The 16436-nt window shown below is 46.9% G+C and overlaps 1 pseudogene; it reads right to left on the bottom strand.

The window, feature by feature from the left end:
• The window catches only part of LOC106575051 (glypican-6-like), a 359575-nt pseudogene that overhangs the window by 177359 nt on the left and 165780 nt on the right, over nt 1–16436 (bottom strand).

The following is a 16436-nucleotide window of genomic DNA, read 5'->3' on the forward strand; positions in this document are numbered from 1 at the left end:
GTTAACTTCCTTGTTCAGGGCCTGGGGAACAGTGGGTTAACTGCCTTGTTCAGGGCCCAGGGAACAGTGGGTTAACTGCCTTGTTCAGGGCCCGGGGAACAGTGGGTTAACTGCCTTGTTCAGGTGCAGAACAACAGATTTGTACATTGTCAGCTCAGGGGATTTGAACTTGCAACCTTTTGGTTACTAGTCCAACGCTCTAACCACTAGGCTACCTGCTGGTTACTGGTCCAACGCTCTAACCACTAGGCTACCTGCTGGTTACTGGTCCAACGCTCTAACCACTAGGCTACCTGCTGGTTACTGGCCCAACGCTCTAACCACTAGGCTACCTGCTGGTTACTGGCCCAACGCTCTAACCACTAGGCTACCTGCTACGCCCCTCCACTCTAACCACTAGGCTACCCGCCGCCCCTCCACTCTAACCACTAGGCTACCCGCCGCCCCTCCACTCTAACCACTAGGCTAACCGCCGCCCCTCCACTCTAACCACTAGGCTACCTGCCGCCCCTCCACTCTAACCACTAGGCTACCTGCCGCCCCTCCACTCTAACCACTAGGCTACCTGCCGCCCCTCCACTCTAACCACTAGGCTACGCTGCCGCCACTCCACTCTAACCACTAGGCTACCCGCCGCCCCTCCACTCTAACCACTAGGCTACCCGCCGCCCCTCCACTCTAACCACTAGGCTACCCGCCGCCCCTCCACTCTAACCACTAGGCTACCTGCCGCCCCTCCACTCTAACCACTAGGCTACCTGCCGCCCCTCCACTCTAACCACTAGGCTACCTGCCGCCCCTCCACTCTAACCACTAGGCTACCTGCCGCCCCTCCACTCTAACCACTAGGCTACCTGCCGCCCCTCCACTCTAACCACTAGGCTACCTGCCGCCCCTCCACTCTAACCACTAGGCTACCTGCCGCCCCTCCACTCTAACCACTAGGCTACCTGCCGCCCCTCCACTCTAACCACTAGACTACCTGCCGCCCCTCCACTCTAACCACTAGGCTACCTGCCGCCCCTCCACTCTAACCACTAGGCTACCTGCCGCCCCTCCACTCTAACCACTAGGCTACCTGCCGCCCCTCCACTCTAACCACTAGGCTACCTGCCTCCCCTCCACTCTAACCACTAGGCTACCTGCCTCCCCTCCACTCTAACCACTAGGCTACCTGCCGCCCCTCCACTCTAACCACTAGGCTACCTGCCGCCCCTCCACTCTAACCACTAGGCTACCTGCCTCCCCTCCACTCTAACCACTAGGCTACCTGCCGCCCCTCCACTCTAACCACTAGGCTACCTGCCGCCCCTCCACTCTAACCACTAGGCTACCTGCCGCCCCTCCACTCTAACCACTAGGCTACCTGCCGCCCCTCCACTCTAACCACTAGGCTACCTGCCGCCCCTCCACTCTAACCACTAGGCTACCTGCCGCCCCTCCACTCTAACCACTAACGAGACCCTGCTTGTCAATCAAGCAGATAACAACTAAATATTCTGGACATTCCTCACAAACAGCTTTTTCCAGCACTTGGGCTGTTGTTGTCGTTATTCCATACACCATCACAACAACTGTTGTTGTTGTCGTTATTCCATACACCATCACAACAGCTGTTGTTGTTGTCGTCATTCCATACACCATCACCACAGCTGTTCATAACTTGACTGTGATTCATAAAAGTCCTTCCTAGATCAGAGGACGACGTGTGAAAATATCAGGCCGTAATGAAACAGCTCGACAACAAAATGCTCGTCCGAGTATTACGTAAAAAAATACCTGAAGAACCCATGTCCAGATACCAAGCACGAGAAACGGGTTTTAAACGGGTTTTAAAATCAACTTGTTAATTTTATGTAATATAGCTATGTTCCCCTTATATCTAAAGGTAATAAAATTAAAACAAATTGGGAGATTATGATCAATGATTTATCAACAGCTGTAACAAATTGTCGAGCGTAGTTTGAGGAAAGACCCTGATACAGAATGTACGAAGAGTTGAAGTCGGAAGTTTACATGCACCTCAGCCAAATACTTTTAAACTCAGTTTTCCACAATTCCTGACATTTAATCCTAGTAAAAATTCCCTGTCTTAGGTCAGTTAGGATCACCACTTTATTTTCAGAATGTGAAATGTCAGAATAATAGTAGAGAGAATGATTTATTTCAGCTTTTATTTCTTTCATCACATTCCCAGTGGGTCAGAAGTTTACATACACTCAATTAGTATTTGGTAGCATTGCCTTTAAATTGTTTACCTTGGGTCAAACGTTTCAGGTAGCCTTCCACAAGCTTCCCACAATAAGTTGGGTGAATTTTGGCCCATTCCTCCTGACAGAGCTGGTGTAACTGAGTCAGGTTTGTAGGCCTCCTTGCTCGCACATGCTTTTTCAGTTCTGCCCACAAATGTTCTATAGGATTGAGGTCAGGTCTTTGTGATGTCCACTCCAATACCTTGACTTTGTTGTCCTTAAGCAATTTTGCTACAACTTTGGAAGTATACTTGGGGTCATTGTCCATTTGGAAGACCCATTTGCGACCAAGCTTTAACTTCCTGACTGATGTCTTGAGATGTTGCTTAAATATATCCATATAATTTTCCTCCCTCATGATGCCATCTATTTTGTGAAGTGCACCAGTCCCTCCTGCAGCAAAGCACCCCCACAACATGATGCCGCCACCCCCGTGCTTCACGGTTGGGATGGTGTTCTTCGGCTTGCAAGCCCCTTTTTCCTCCAAACATAACGATGGTCATTATGGCCAAACAGTTCTATTTTTGTTTCATCAGACCAGAGGACATTTCTCCAAAAAGTACGATCTTTGTCCCCATGTGCATCAAGGTTAGGATTAGGGTTAGGGTTAGGTTAGGGTTAGGTTAGGGTTAGGGTTAGGGTTAGGGTTAGGTTAGGGTTAGGGTTAGATAAGCAGGTATAAGGGTTAGGGTTAGATAAGGGGTATAAGGTTAAGGTTAGAGCTAAGGGGATATAAAGGTTACATAAAGGGATACAAAAGGTTAAGGTTAGGATTATAAGGGAGTATAAGGGTTAGGGTTAGATAACGGGGTATCAAGGTTAGGATTAGGGTTAGGGTTAGTGTTAGGGTTAGATAACGGGGTATCAAGGTTAGGATTAGGGTTAGGGTTAGGGTTAGGGTTAGATAACGGGGTATCAAGGTTAGGATTAGGGTTAGGGTTAGGGTTAGGGTTAGATAACGGGGTATCAAGGTTAGGATTAGGTTAGGGTTAGGGTTAGGTTAGGGTTAGGGTTAGGTTAGGGTTAGGGTTAGGGTTAGGTTAGGGTTAGGGTTAGAGTTAGACAGGGTATCAAGGTTAGGATTAGGTTAGGGTTAGGTAGTTAGGGTTAGGGTTAGGTTAGGGTTAGGGTTAGGGTTAGGTTAGGGTTAGGGTTAGGTTAGGGTTAGGGTTAGGGTTAGGTTAGGGTTAGGGTTAGATAAGCAGGTATAAGGGTTAGGGTTAGATAACGGGGTATCAAGGTTAGGATTAGGTAAGCAGGTGTAAAGGTTAGGGTTTAGGGTTAGGTTAGGGTTAGGTTAAAGGTTAGGGTTGGGTTAGGGTTAGGGGTTAGGTCAGCAGGTGTAAAGGTTAGGGTTAGGGTTAGGGTTAGGGGTTAGGTAAGCAGGTGTAAAGGTTAGGGTTAGATAAGGGGATATAAAGGTTAAGATCAGAACTAGAGGGGTATGAGGATTAGATAAAGGGATATGAGGGTTCGGGTAGGGGTTAGGTAAGAAAGGTGCAGAGATTGAGGTGAAAATGGAAAAATAAGGGTTGGGACCGAATAACCAGGGGTTGGGGTTAAAGTTAGGATCAATCCAAGAATCAGGTTTAGATCTAGGGTCTAGGGGTTAAGGTTAGGCATGAGGATCTATAAATTAGGGTAGATAATTAGGATTTTAGAATTAGGGTGGAATATAAGGGTCTAGGATAGGGGATCAGGATTTCGAGGAGTAGAATTTCAGGAGTGGGGAACCGCCCGACAAACACACAAATAAAAAGTACCGATACAGGGCAATAATAAGTGCTACTACACAAAGGCAAGACCACAATAGACGGATCAACGTCCCACACTGAGTGTTAAGATAAGTGCTATTGAACCGCCCGACAAACACACAAATAAATAAATAAATAAATAAATAAATAAATAAATAAATGGAGGGTTAGGGTTAGGGTTAGGGTCAGGGTTAGGGTTAGGGTTAGGGGTCAGGGTTAGGGTTAGGGTCAGGGGTTAGGGTTAGGGTTAGGGTTAGGGTCAGGGGTTAGGGTTAGGGTTAGGGTTAGGGTTAGGGTCAGGGGTCAGGGTTAGGGTTAGGGTCAGGGGTCAGGGGTCAGGGTTAGGGTTAGGGTCAGGGGTCAGGGGTCAGGGTGAGAAGACCATAAACTGAGCAACGTACCTTAGCCACCCTGTTCGCCACCTCCCTGCCCACCATGAGGCCCTGGACGAAGGTCCTTGCAGCGATGAAGGACCTCGTGACCTGGGCTTTTAGTTTCCTGGGCACGTCACCGAAAGGCTTCAGCTGGTCGGTGTATTTACTGACGCACTCCAAGTAGTCGTCGGTGAAGTGGTACTGAGAGTTCAGCAGCTGAAACATCCTCTCTAGCAGACGGGACCAGAAGTCGTTCAGCGTCTCGTCCAGGTTGACGTTCCCTCCGGTGTAGTAGCGTTTCAGCTCAGTGAACAGGTCCTGGAACAGCTCACTGTTCTGCATGTACAGCTTCCCGTAGGTCCGAGTGAACATGGTATTCAGGGATTTCTCGCTGTTGTCTAGGAGCTCCAGGAAGAACTCTGTAAGAAGGGAAGGGAGGAGAGAGAGAGAGGAAAGATTCAAATGTGAAGAGATGGGACTCTGTAAGAAGGGAGAGAGAGAGAGAGAGAGAGAGAGAGAGAGAGAGAGAGAGAGAGAGAGAGAGAGAGAGAGGAAAGACTCAGATGTGAAGAGATGGGACTCTGTAAGAAGGGAGGAGGGAGAGAGAGAGAGAGAGAGAGAGAGAGAGAGAGAGAGAGAGGAAAGATTCAGATGTGAAGAGATGGGACTCTGTAAGAAGGGAGGAGGGAGAGAGAGAGAGAGAGAGAGAGAGAGAGAGAGAGAGAGGAGAGAGAGAGAGAGAGAGGAAAGACTCAGATGTGAAGAGATGGGACTCTGTAAGAAGGGAGGAGGGAGAGAGAGAGAGAGAGAGAGAGAGAGGGAGAGAGAGAGGGAAAAGAGAGAGAGAGAGAGAGAGAGAGAGAGAGAGAGAGAGAGAGAGAGAGAGAGAGAGAGAGAGAGAGAGAGAGAGAGGAGGAAAGACTCAGAGGGGAAGAGATGGAGCGTTGAATTTGCATACAGAAGCTCAGCATTGTGTCTAAGGAATGTTATTTATTGTATTGTATGAAAATGTTAAGTCATGTCTAAGCGCTTGTCATTTTGTCAACAGCTTCTGACAAAGAAACCAGATTTTCTACAGAGCTGCTCTTCCAGCCTCAATGCAACACCATGCTGGGATGTTCAAACACTGGCTTTCATTCACTACTTTATTCAAATACTGTTCTATACATGTACTTCAGAGTAGAACAGCAATATCAAATACTATTCTATAAATGTACTTCAGATGAAACATAAAACTGAGGTCTTGGTTTTATTCTTAGTATTTCTGAGTTTGGATAGACACTATTTATTTCTCCAAAGAGTATGATGACGGATAATCCAGTAAGTAACAAGACTCTCTCTATTCTCTGTGGTCCAGGCTGGGATTGCATTTCAAATTGCACCCTATTCCCTATCTATAGTGCACTACTTTAGACCAGGGCCCTATAGAACCCTATTCCCTATCTATAGTGCACTACTTTAGACCAGAGCCCTATAGAACCCTATTCCCTATCTATAGTGCACTACTTTAGACCAGAGCCCTATAGAACCCTATTCCCTATATAGTGCACTACTTTAGACCAGGGCCCTATAGAACCCTATTCCCTATATATAGTGCACTACTTTAGACCAGGCCGGACCCTATAGAACCCTATTCCCTATATATAGTGCACTACTTTAGACCAGAGCCCTATAGAACCCTATTCCCTATATAGTGCACTACTTTAGACCAGGGCCCTATAGAACCCTATTCCCTATATAGTACACTACTTTAGACCAGAGCCCTATAGAACCCTATTCCCTATATATAGTGCACTACTTTAGACCAGTACCCTATAGAACCCTATTCCCTATATAGTGCACTACTTTAGACCAGAGCCCTATAGAACCCTATTCCCTATATATAGTGCACTACTTTAGACCAGGGCCCTATAGAACCCTATTCCCTATAGAGTGCACAACTTTAGACCAGGGCTCTACAGAGAATAGGGTGCCATTTTGGACCCTCCCTGAGTCTGAATGAAAGATGTCCCTCATAGCGTAGTTTCATTCAGGTCTGGTGATGTTTTGTAATATATATATATATAGACAGAGGACGACGTTCAGGTAACGGTGACAACAATCATGGAAAACCCCTGGAGTAAGTCGGCCATTTTGAAAACACCTGCTTCTACACAGGGCTGCTTCCTGAGTTCATTAAGGAAGTAGCGTCCATCATGCTTAGGGTCATGTATAAAAATGCCCAGTTACCCGTTATTTTGGTTACCATGGTTAGAAGAAGATATCTCAGCCAATGAAAAAGACAGCCAAATAGTGCGTTAAGTTATCACTATCCTTTTAACCATCTAAATACACAACCAAATTCAAAATGGAGAAAAAACAACGTCCGATTTTTGGATTAGTTGTCACCTAAATTACATTTAACCATTTTAGTCATTTAGCAGACGCTCTTATCCAGAGCGACTTACAGTAGTGAATGCATACATTTCATTTCATGGGCGTCGTCCCAATAACAGAACCAACGACCTGCAGCTGAGATCCCATTAAAAGTATATGGCTCAAGAGCGATCAATACCGTTCGAGGTTCTGCACAGAACGACCTAGAACATTCACGCCATCTAGAACATTCACTCCATCTAGAACATTCACTCCATCTAGAACATTCACGCCATCTAGAACATTCACGCCATTTAGAACATTCACTCCATCTAGAACATTCACGCCATCTAGAACATTCACGCCATTTAGAACATTCACTCCATCTAGAACATTCACTCCATCTAGAACATTCACGCCATCTAGAACATTCACTCCATCTAGAACATTCACTCCATCTAGAACATTCACTCCATCTAGAACGTTCACGCCATCTAGAACGTTCACTCCATCTAGAACATACACGCCATCTAGAACATTCACTCCATCTAGAACATTCACTCCATCTAGAACATTCACGCCATCTAGAACATTCACTCCATCTAGAACGTTCACGCCATCTAGAACGTTCACTCCATCTAGAACATACACGCCATCTAGAACATTCACGCCATCTAGAACATTCACTCCATCTAGAACATTCACGCCATCTAGAACATTCACTCCATCTAGAACATTCACTCCATCTAGAACATTCACTCCATCTAGAACATTCACGCCATCTAGAACATACACTCCATCTAGAACATTCACTCCATCTAGAACATTCACGCCATCTAGAACATTCACGCCATTTAGAACATTCACGCCATCTAGAACGTTCACTCCATCTAGAACATTCACTCCATCTAGAACATTCACTCCATCTAGAACATTCACTCCATCTAGAACATTCACTCCATCTAGAACATTCACGCCATCTAGAACATACACTCCATCTAGAACATTCACTCCATCTAGAACATTCACGCCATCTAGAACATTCACTCCATCTAGAACATTCACGCCATCTAGAACATTCACTCCATCTAGAACGTTCACTCCATCTAGAACGTTCACTCCATCTAGAACATTCACTCCATCTAGAACGTTCACTCCATCTAGAACGTTCACTCCATCTAGAACGTTCACTCCATCTAGAACGTTCACTCCATCTAGAACATACACGCCATCTAGAACATTCACTCCATTTAGAACATACACGCCATCTAGAACATTCACTCCATCTAGAACATTCACTCCATCTAGAACATTCACGCCATCTAGAACATTCACTCCATCTAGAACATTCACGCCATCTAGAACGTTCACTCCATCTAGAACGTTCACTCCATCTAGAACGTTCACTCCATCTAGAACGTTCACTCCATCTAGAACGTTCACTCCATCTAGAACATTCACTCCATCTAGAACGTTCACTCCATCTAGAACGTTCAACATTATTTATTGCAGGTTGGTTACCACCATGACCTAATTCTGTGGTTGAAATTTCACCCTCAAAACAAGCGTGTGAGTGTGTGTGTGTGTGTGTGCGTCTGAGTCGTTTTCCACCATCAATAAAACACCACATGATGGAATTTCTGATGGAAGAATGGAGTCGCATCCCTCCCATAGAGTCCAGACACATGTAGAATCAATGCCGAGGTTCTGGTGGTTCTGGCGGTTCGGTTCGACCCAACGTCCTATTCAGACACTTAATGTTGGTGTTTCCTTTATTTTGGCAGTTACCTGTAAATCAGCCAAGGATATGTACCACTGACTGGAGTAATGTATAGGGAGATATGTACCACTGACTGGGGTTATGTATAGGGAGATATGTACCACTGACTGGGGTAATGTATAGGGAGATATGTACCACTGACTGGGGTTATGTATAGGGAGATATGTACCACTGACTGGGGTTATGTACAGGGAGATATGTACCACTGGCTGGGGTAATGTATAGGGAGATATGTACCACTGACTGGGGTTATGTATAGGGAGATATGTACCACTGACTGGGGTAATGTACAGGGAGATATGTACCACTGACTGGGGTAATGTATAGGGAGATATGTACCACTGACTGGGGTAATGCATAGGGAGATATGTACCACTGACTGGGGTAATGTATAGGGAGATATGTACCACTGACTGGGGTAATGTACAGGGAGATATGTACCACTGACTGGGGTAATGTATAGGGAGATATGTACCACTGACTGGGGTAATGTATAGGGAGATATGTACCACTGACTGGGGTAATGTATAGGGAGATATGTACCACTGACTGGGGTAATGTACAGGGAGATATGTACCACTGACTGGGGTTATGTATAGGGAGATATGTACCACTGACTGGGGTAATGTATAGGGGGATATGTACCACTGACTGGGGTAATGTATAGGGAGATATGTACCACTGACTGGGGTAATGCATAGGTAGATATGTACCACTGGCTGGGGTTATGTATAGGTAGATATGTACCACTGGCTGGGGTAATGTATAGGGAGATATGTACCACTGACTGGGGTTATGTATAGGGAGATATGTACCACTGGCTGGGGTTATGTATAGGGAGATATGTACCACTGACTGGGGTAATGTACAGGGAGATATGTACCACTGACTGGGGTAATGTACAGGGAGATATGTACCACTGGCTGGGGTTATGTATAGGGAGATATGTACCACTGACTGGGGTAATGTATAGGGAGTCAGTCCAGAACATGAATATTTAAACAGCTTAAATAACAGCCCACAAGCAGCATTAATGATTCATGTAAAGCTTCTGATAGTAACACAATATTCATGTGATTTAGACACAGCCACCGGGATACGAATGTAGATTATCCATATTACACACTGCTATTTACATTTACCATTCATCTGTCGCCAAAGACATTTTTTTCCCAAGTTTGTGCAGTTGTCTTTATAATTACATATCGTGTTCAAGAGGATTGAAAGAGACTGGAAGGACTTTTGTTTTGAAATCCTCTGACATAATAACGGAATAGTATTGCTGCAAAACGTGAATGTAATCCTATGATCCAATTAAGGCAAGGGTATCATTAAGGGAACAGAAATATGTTTCAATTGACCACACACACACACACACACACACACACACACACACACACACACACACACACACACACACACACACACACACACACACACACACACACACACACACACACACACACACACACACCGACAGCTGCTGACCTTTCTCTAAATATCTGTACTCTTCATACTAATCGCATGTGGGTCTCAGTGAGTTTGTCCTGAGCAGTCAGAACAATACACTATAACCTGGAGAATGACAGGACAATACACTATAATGTTTCCATGTTGTGTTGCTGTCATGTTGTGTTGCTGCCATGTTTCCATGTTGTGTTGCTGCCATGTTTCCATGTTGTGTTGCTGCCATGTTTTCATGTTGTGTTGCTGCCATGTTTTCATGTTGTGTTGCTGCCATGCTGTCATGTTGTGTTGCTGCCATGTTTCCATGTTGTGTTGCTGCCATGTTTTCATGTTGTGTTGCTGCCATGTTTTCATGTTGTGTTGCTGCCATGTTGTGTTGCTGCCATGTTGTGTTGCTGCCATGTTGTGTTGCTGCCATGTTGCCATGTTGTGTTGCTGCCATGTTGTGTTGCTGCCATGTTGTGTTGCTGCCATGTTTTCATGTTGTGTTGCTGCCATGTTGTCATGTTGTGTTGCTGCCCTGTTGTCATGTTGTGTTGTCTCTCTTGTTGTCATGTTGTGTTGTCTCTCTTGTTGTCATGTTGTGTTGCTGCCATGTTGTCATGTTGTGTTGCTGCCATGTTGTCATGTTGTGTTGCTGCCATGTCTTCATGTTGTGTTGCTGCCATGTTTTCATGTTGTGTTGCTGCCATGTTGTGTTGCTGCCATGCTGTCATGTTGTGTTGCTGCCATGTTTCCATGTTGTGTTGCTGCCATGTTGTGTTGCTGCCCTGTTTTCATGTTGTGTTGCTGCCATGTTTCCATGTTGTGTTGCTGCCATGTTGTCATGTTGTGTTGCTGCCATGTTGTCATGTTGTGTTGCTGTCATGTTGTGTTGCTGCCCTGTTTTCATGTTGTGTTTTGTCCTATATTTATTTGTATTTATTTTTGTATTTTGAATCCCAGCCCCCCGTCCCCGCAGGAGGCCTTTTGCCTTCTGGTAGACCGTCATTGTAAATAAGAATTTGTTCTTAACCGACTCGCCTCGTTAAATAAAAAGGTGAAATAAATAAATAACAACACTTAAACTTTGCTAACAAGACTTCAAACCCTTCAGTGAACCAACAGACAGAAACACAAACAATCCCTGAACTGTCAAAACACACATCAACAGTCTGTAAACAAACAACAACAGATAGTGGTGACATGGGACAGGACCGCTAATAAACCACACAGGAAATCCTCCAAACAGTTTAACGGCTGGGGCGCCATGTGGTTATGCTGTTGCTATGGTGATAAAAACACGGGAACAATACGGGCTGAGAGTGGTTTACTCCTGTGGTGAGCCAGTTAACCTTTAAGGCATGGCTGATCAATGTTACCACTCCTGTGGTGAGCCAGTTAACCTTTAAGGCATGGCTGATCAGTGTTACCACTCCTGTGGTGAGCCAGTTAACCTTTAAGGCATGGCTGATCAATGTTCCCTTTCCACTCCTGTGGTGAGACAGTTAACCTTTAAGGCATGGCTGATCAGTGTTACCCCTCCTGTGGTGAGCCAGTAAACCTTTAAGGCATGGCTGATCAATGTTACCACTCCTGTGGTGAGACAGTTAACCTTTAAGGCATGGCTGATCAGTGTTTCCACTCCTGTGGTGAGCCAGTTAACCTTTAAGGCATGGCTGATCAATGTTACCACTCCTGTGGTGAGACAGTTAACCTTTAAGGCATGGCTGATCAATGTTACCACTCCTGGGATGAGCCAGTTATCTTTGAAGGCATGGCTGATCAATGTTACCACTCCTGTGGTGAGCCAGTTAACCTTTAAGGCATGGCTGATCAGTGTTACCACTCCTGTGGTGAGCCAGTTAACCTTTAAGGCATGGCTGATCAGTGTTACCACTCCTGTGGTGAGCCAGTTAAACTTTAAGGCATGGCTGATCAGCAGTTAACCTTTAAGGCATGGCTGATCAGTGTTACCCCTCCTGTGGTGAGCCAGTAAACCTTTAAGGCATGGCTGATCAATGTTACCACTCCTGTGGTGAGACAGTTAACCTTTAAGGCATGGCTGATCAGTGTTTCCACTCCTGTGGTGAGCCAGTTAACCTTTAAGGCATGGCTGATCAATGTTACCACTCCTGTGGTGAGCCAGTTAACCTTTAAGGCATGGCTGATCAACGTTACCACTCCTGTGGTGAGCCAGTTAACCTTTAAGGCATGGCTGATCAATGTTACCACTCCTGGGATGAGCCAGTTAACCTTTAAGGCATGGCTGATCAATGTTACCACTCCTGGGATGAGCCAGTTAACCTTTAAGGCATGGCTGATCAATGTTACCACTCCTGGGATGAGCCAGTTAAACTTTAAGGCATGGCTGATCAGTGTTACCACTCCTGTGGTGAGCCAGTTAACCTTTAAGGCATGGCTGATCAATGTTACCACTCCTGTGGTGAGCCAGTTAACCTTTAAGGCATGGCTGATCAGCAGTTAACCTTTACGGCGTGGCTGATCAACGTTTCCACTGGTGCTATTTGCTTGGCTTCCAGCCGTGTAGAGTGACTTGGCTGGGTGACAGGCGATCACTCAGAGAGGGAAAGTCAATGTGGGTTTGTATAATTAATTACCTGTATAAAGCCTTAGTTTAAAGGTATAATCACAATAGACTGAGACGCCCTGATCTGTTGCACCTGTTCCTTGTGATTGTCTCCACCCCCATCCAGGTGTCGCTGATTTCCCCCGGTGTATTTATCCCTGTGTTTCCTGTCTCTCTGTGTATTTATCCCTGTGTTTCCTGTCTCTCTGTGTATTTATCCCTGTGTTTCCTGTCTCTCTGTGTATTTATCCCTGTGTTTCCTGTCTCTCTGTAACAGTGTATTTATCCCTGTGTTTCCTGTCTCTCTGTGTATTTATCCCTGTGTTTCCTGTCTCTCTGTGTATATATCCCTGTGTTTCCTGTCTCTCTGTGTATTTATCCCTGTGTTTCCTGTCTCTCTGTGTATTTATCCCTGTGTTTCCTGTCTCTCTGTGTATTTATCCCTGTGTTTCCTGTCTCTCTGTGTATTTATCCCTGTGTTTCCTGTCTCTCTGTGTATTTATCCCTGTGTTTCCTGTCTCTCTGTAACAGTGTATTTATCCCTGTGTTTCCTGTCTCTCTGTGTATTTATCCCTGTGTTTCCTGTCTCTCTGTGTATATATCCCTGTGTTTCCTGTCTCTCTGTGTATTTATCCCTGTGTTTCCTGTCTCTCTGTGTATTTATCCCTGTGTTTCCTGTCTCTCTGTGTATTTATCCCTGTGTTTCCTGTCTCTCTGTGTATTTATCCCTGTGTTTCCTGTCTCTCTGTGTATTTATCCCTGTGTTTCCTGTCTCTCTGTGTATTTATCCCTGTGTTTCCTGTCTCTCTGTAACAGTGTATTTATCCCTGTGTTTCCTGTCTCTCTGTGTATTTATCCCTGTGTTTCCTGTCTCTCTGTGTATTTATCCCTGTGTTTCCTGTCTCTCTGTGTATTTATCCCTGTGTTTCCTGTCTCTCTGTGTATTTATCCCTGTGTTTCCTGTCTCTCTGTATTTATCCCTGTGTTTCCTGTCTCTCTGTGTATTTATCCCTGTGTTTCCTGTCTCTCTGTGTATTTATCCCTGTGTTTCCTGTCTCTCTGTGTATTTATCCCTGTGTTTCCTGTCTCTCTGTGTATTTATCCCTGTTTCCTGTCTCTCTGTGTATTTATCCCTGTGTTTCCTGTCTCTCTGTGTATTTATCCCTGTGTTTCCTGTCTCTCTGTGTATTTATCCCTGTGTTTCCTGTCTCTCTGTGTATTTATCCCTGTGTTTCCTGTCTCCCAGTGTTTTTCCCCATTCTCCTTTTTCTAGTCCTCCCGGGTTTTGACCCTTGCCTGTTTCTGGACTCTGTACCCGCCTGCCTGACCTTTCTGCCTGCCTTGACCCTGACCCTGTCTGCCACTCTGTACCTCCTGGACTCTGATCTGGTTTTGACCTTTTTTGCCTTGTCCACGACATGGTAGACTGTACTGTCTGGGTTAGAAAGCTAACCGAACACAGTCACAGGTCGTCCTGCCTTTCATCTCACAACAAACAGAGAAGGTTGCTGCTTTCCTCCTTCAAGGTAAAGAGAGAGAGAGAGAGAGACGGGGAGACGGAGAGAGAGAGATGAGGAGAGAGAGGGAGACGGGGAGAGAGAGAGAGAGAGACGGGGAGAGAGAGGGAGACGGGGAGACGGAGAGAGAGACGGGGAGACGGAGAGAGAGACGGGGAGACAGGGAGAGACGGGGAGAGAGAGAGAGAGAGAGAGACGGGGAGACGGAGAGAGAGACGGGGAGACGGAGAGAGAGATGGGGAGACGGAGCGAGAGACGGGGAGACGGAGAGAGAGATGGGGAGACGGAGCGAGAGACGGGGAGACAGAGCGAGAGACGGGGAGACGGAGAGAGAGACGGGGAGACGGATAGAGAGATGGGAAGAGAGAGAGACGGGGAGACAGGGAGAGAAAGAGAGAGACGGGGAGACAGAGCGAGAGACGGGGAGACGGAGCGAGAGACGGGGAGACGGATAGAGAGATGGGAAGAGAGAGAGACGGGGAGACAGGGAGAGAAAGAGAGAGACAGGGAGAGAAAGAGAGAGACGGGGAGACAGAGAGAGAGACGGGGAGACGGAGAGAGAGAGAGAGAGACAGACAGAGATAGAGAAACAGTCAATTTACACTAATTACCGTGCCTGGATCTCTGCTGTCTCTCTTCTCCTCCGAGCTGCTTATCACAGTCAAATAAGAGGGGCCTTATTAAACCCCCCCAAAAAACTCTCTAAGTGCTCATTAGCCTGCTGCTGCAAGGCCACAGACATGACGTGAGGAGCAGAGAGGTTAGACAGATACTGCAGACCTCGGAAACCTGCTCTCCCTCTCAACAAACAAGTGTTCTCCACCACAGAGCAGGCGGACGAGATGTTAAAGGCTAATTAAAGAGATTCGGTCCTCTGTAGCTCAGAGCTGGGTACCAAACAGCACTCTATTCCCTCAGAGACTCAGTCCTCTGTAGCTCAGAGCTGGGTACCAGCCTGTCCCTCATCCCAGTCCCTCATCCCAGTCCCTCATCCCAGTTCCTCATCCCAGTCCCTCATCCCAGTCCCTCATCCCTGTCCCTCATCCCTGTCCCTCATCCCAGTCCCTCATCCCAGTCCCTCATCCCAGTCCTTCTCTCTGCCATTAGAGACTCAGTCCCCAGCCAGTCAGTCAGTCCCCAGTCAGTCCCTCATCCCTGTCCTTCTCTCTGCCATTAGAGACTCAGTCCCCAGCCAGTCAGTCAGTCCCTCATCCCTGTCCCTCTCTCTGCCATTAGACACTCAGTCCCCAGCCAGTCAGTCAGTCCCTCATCCCAGTCCCCCATCCCTGTCCCTCTCTCTGCCATTAGAGACTCAGTCCCCAGCCAGTCAGTCAGTCCCCAGTCAGTCCCTCATCCCTGTCCCTCTCTCTGCCATTAGAGACTCAGTCCCCAGCCAGTCAGTCAGTCCCTCATCCCAGTCCTTCTCTCTGCCATTAGACACTCAGTCCCCAGCCAGTCAGTCAGTCCCCAGTCAGTCCCTCATCCCTGTCCCTCTCTCTGCCATTAGAGACTCAGTCCCCAGCCAGTCAGTCAGTCCCTCATCCCTGTCCCTCTCTCTGCCATTAGAGACTCAGTCCCCAGCCAGTCAGTCAGTCCCTCATCCCTGTCCCTCTCTCTGCCATTAGACACTCAGTCCCCAGCCAGTCAGTCAGTCCCTCATCCCAGTCCTTCTCTCTGCCATTAGAGACTCAGTCCCCAGCCAGTCAGTCAGTCCCCAGTCAGTCCCTCATCCCTGTCCCTCTCTCTGCCATTAGAGACTCAGTCCCCAGCCAGTCAGTCAGTCCCTCATCCCTGTCCCTCTCTCTGCCATTAGAGACTCAGTCCCCAGCCAGTCAGTCAGTCCCTCATCCCTGTCCCTCTCTCTGCCATTAGAGACTCAGTCCCCAGCCAGTCAGTCAGTCCCTCATCCCAGTCCCCCATCCCTGTCCCTCTCTCTGCCATTAGAGACTCAGTCCCCAGCCAGTCAGTCAGTCCCTCATCCCTGTCCCTCTCTCTGCCATTAGAGACTCAGTCCCCAGCCAGTCAGTCAGTCCCTCATCCCTGTCCCTCTCTCTGCAGCTCATCTCAGTGGGACGTGGTCCTGATTACACCTACATTTGTTTAAGTAATAGGAGCCTTCAGGGTTTTTTTTCTCTTTTAGAAACCATGTCATTACTACCTCAGTAGATCTGAGTCAAGGACAAACATCACTGTGTCTTGATCAAGGTTTATACAGCAGAGAGAGAGAGAGAGAGACAGAGAGAGAGAGAGGCAGAGAGAGAGAGACAGAGAGAGAGAGAGGCAGAGAGAGAGAGACAGAGAGAGAGAGAGGCAGAGAGAGAGAGACAGAGAGAGAGAGGCAGAGAGAGAGAGACAGAGGCAGAGAGAG

The sequence above is a fragment of the Salmo salar genome, chromosome ssa16, assembly GCF_905237065.1.
Source record: "Salmo salar chromosome ssa16, Ssal_v3.1, whole genome shotgun sequence".
Taxonomy (NCBI): domain Eukaryota; kingdom Metazoa; phylum Chordata; class Actinopteri; order Salmoniformes; family Salmonidae; genus Salmo; species Salmo salar.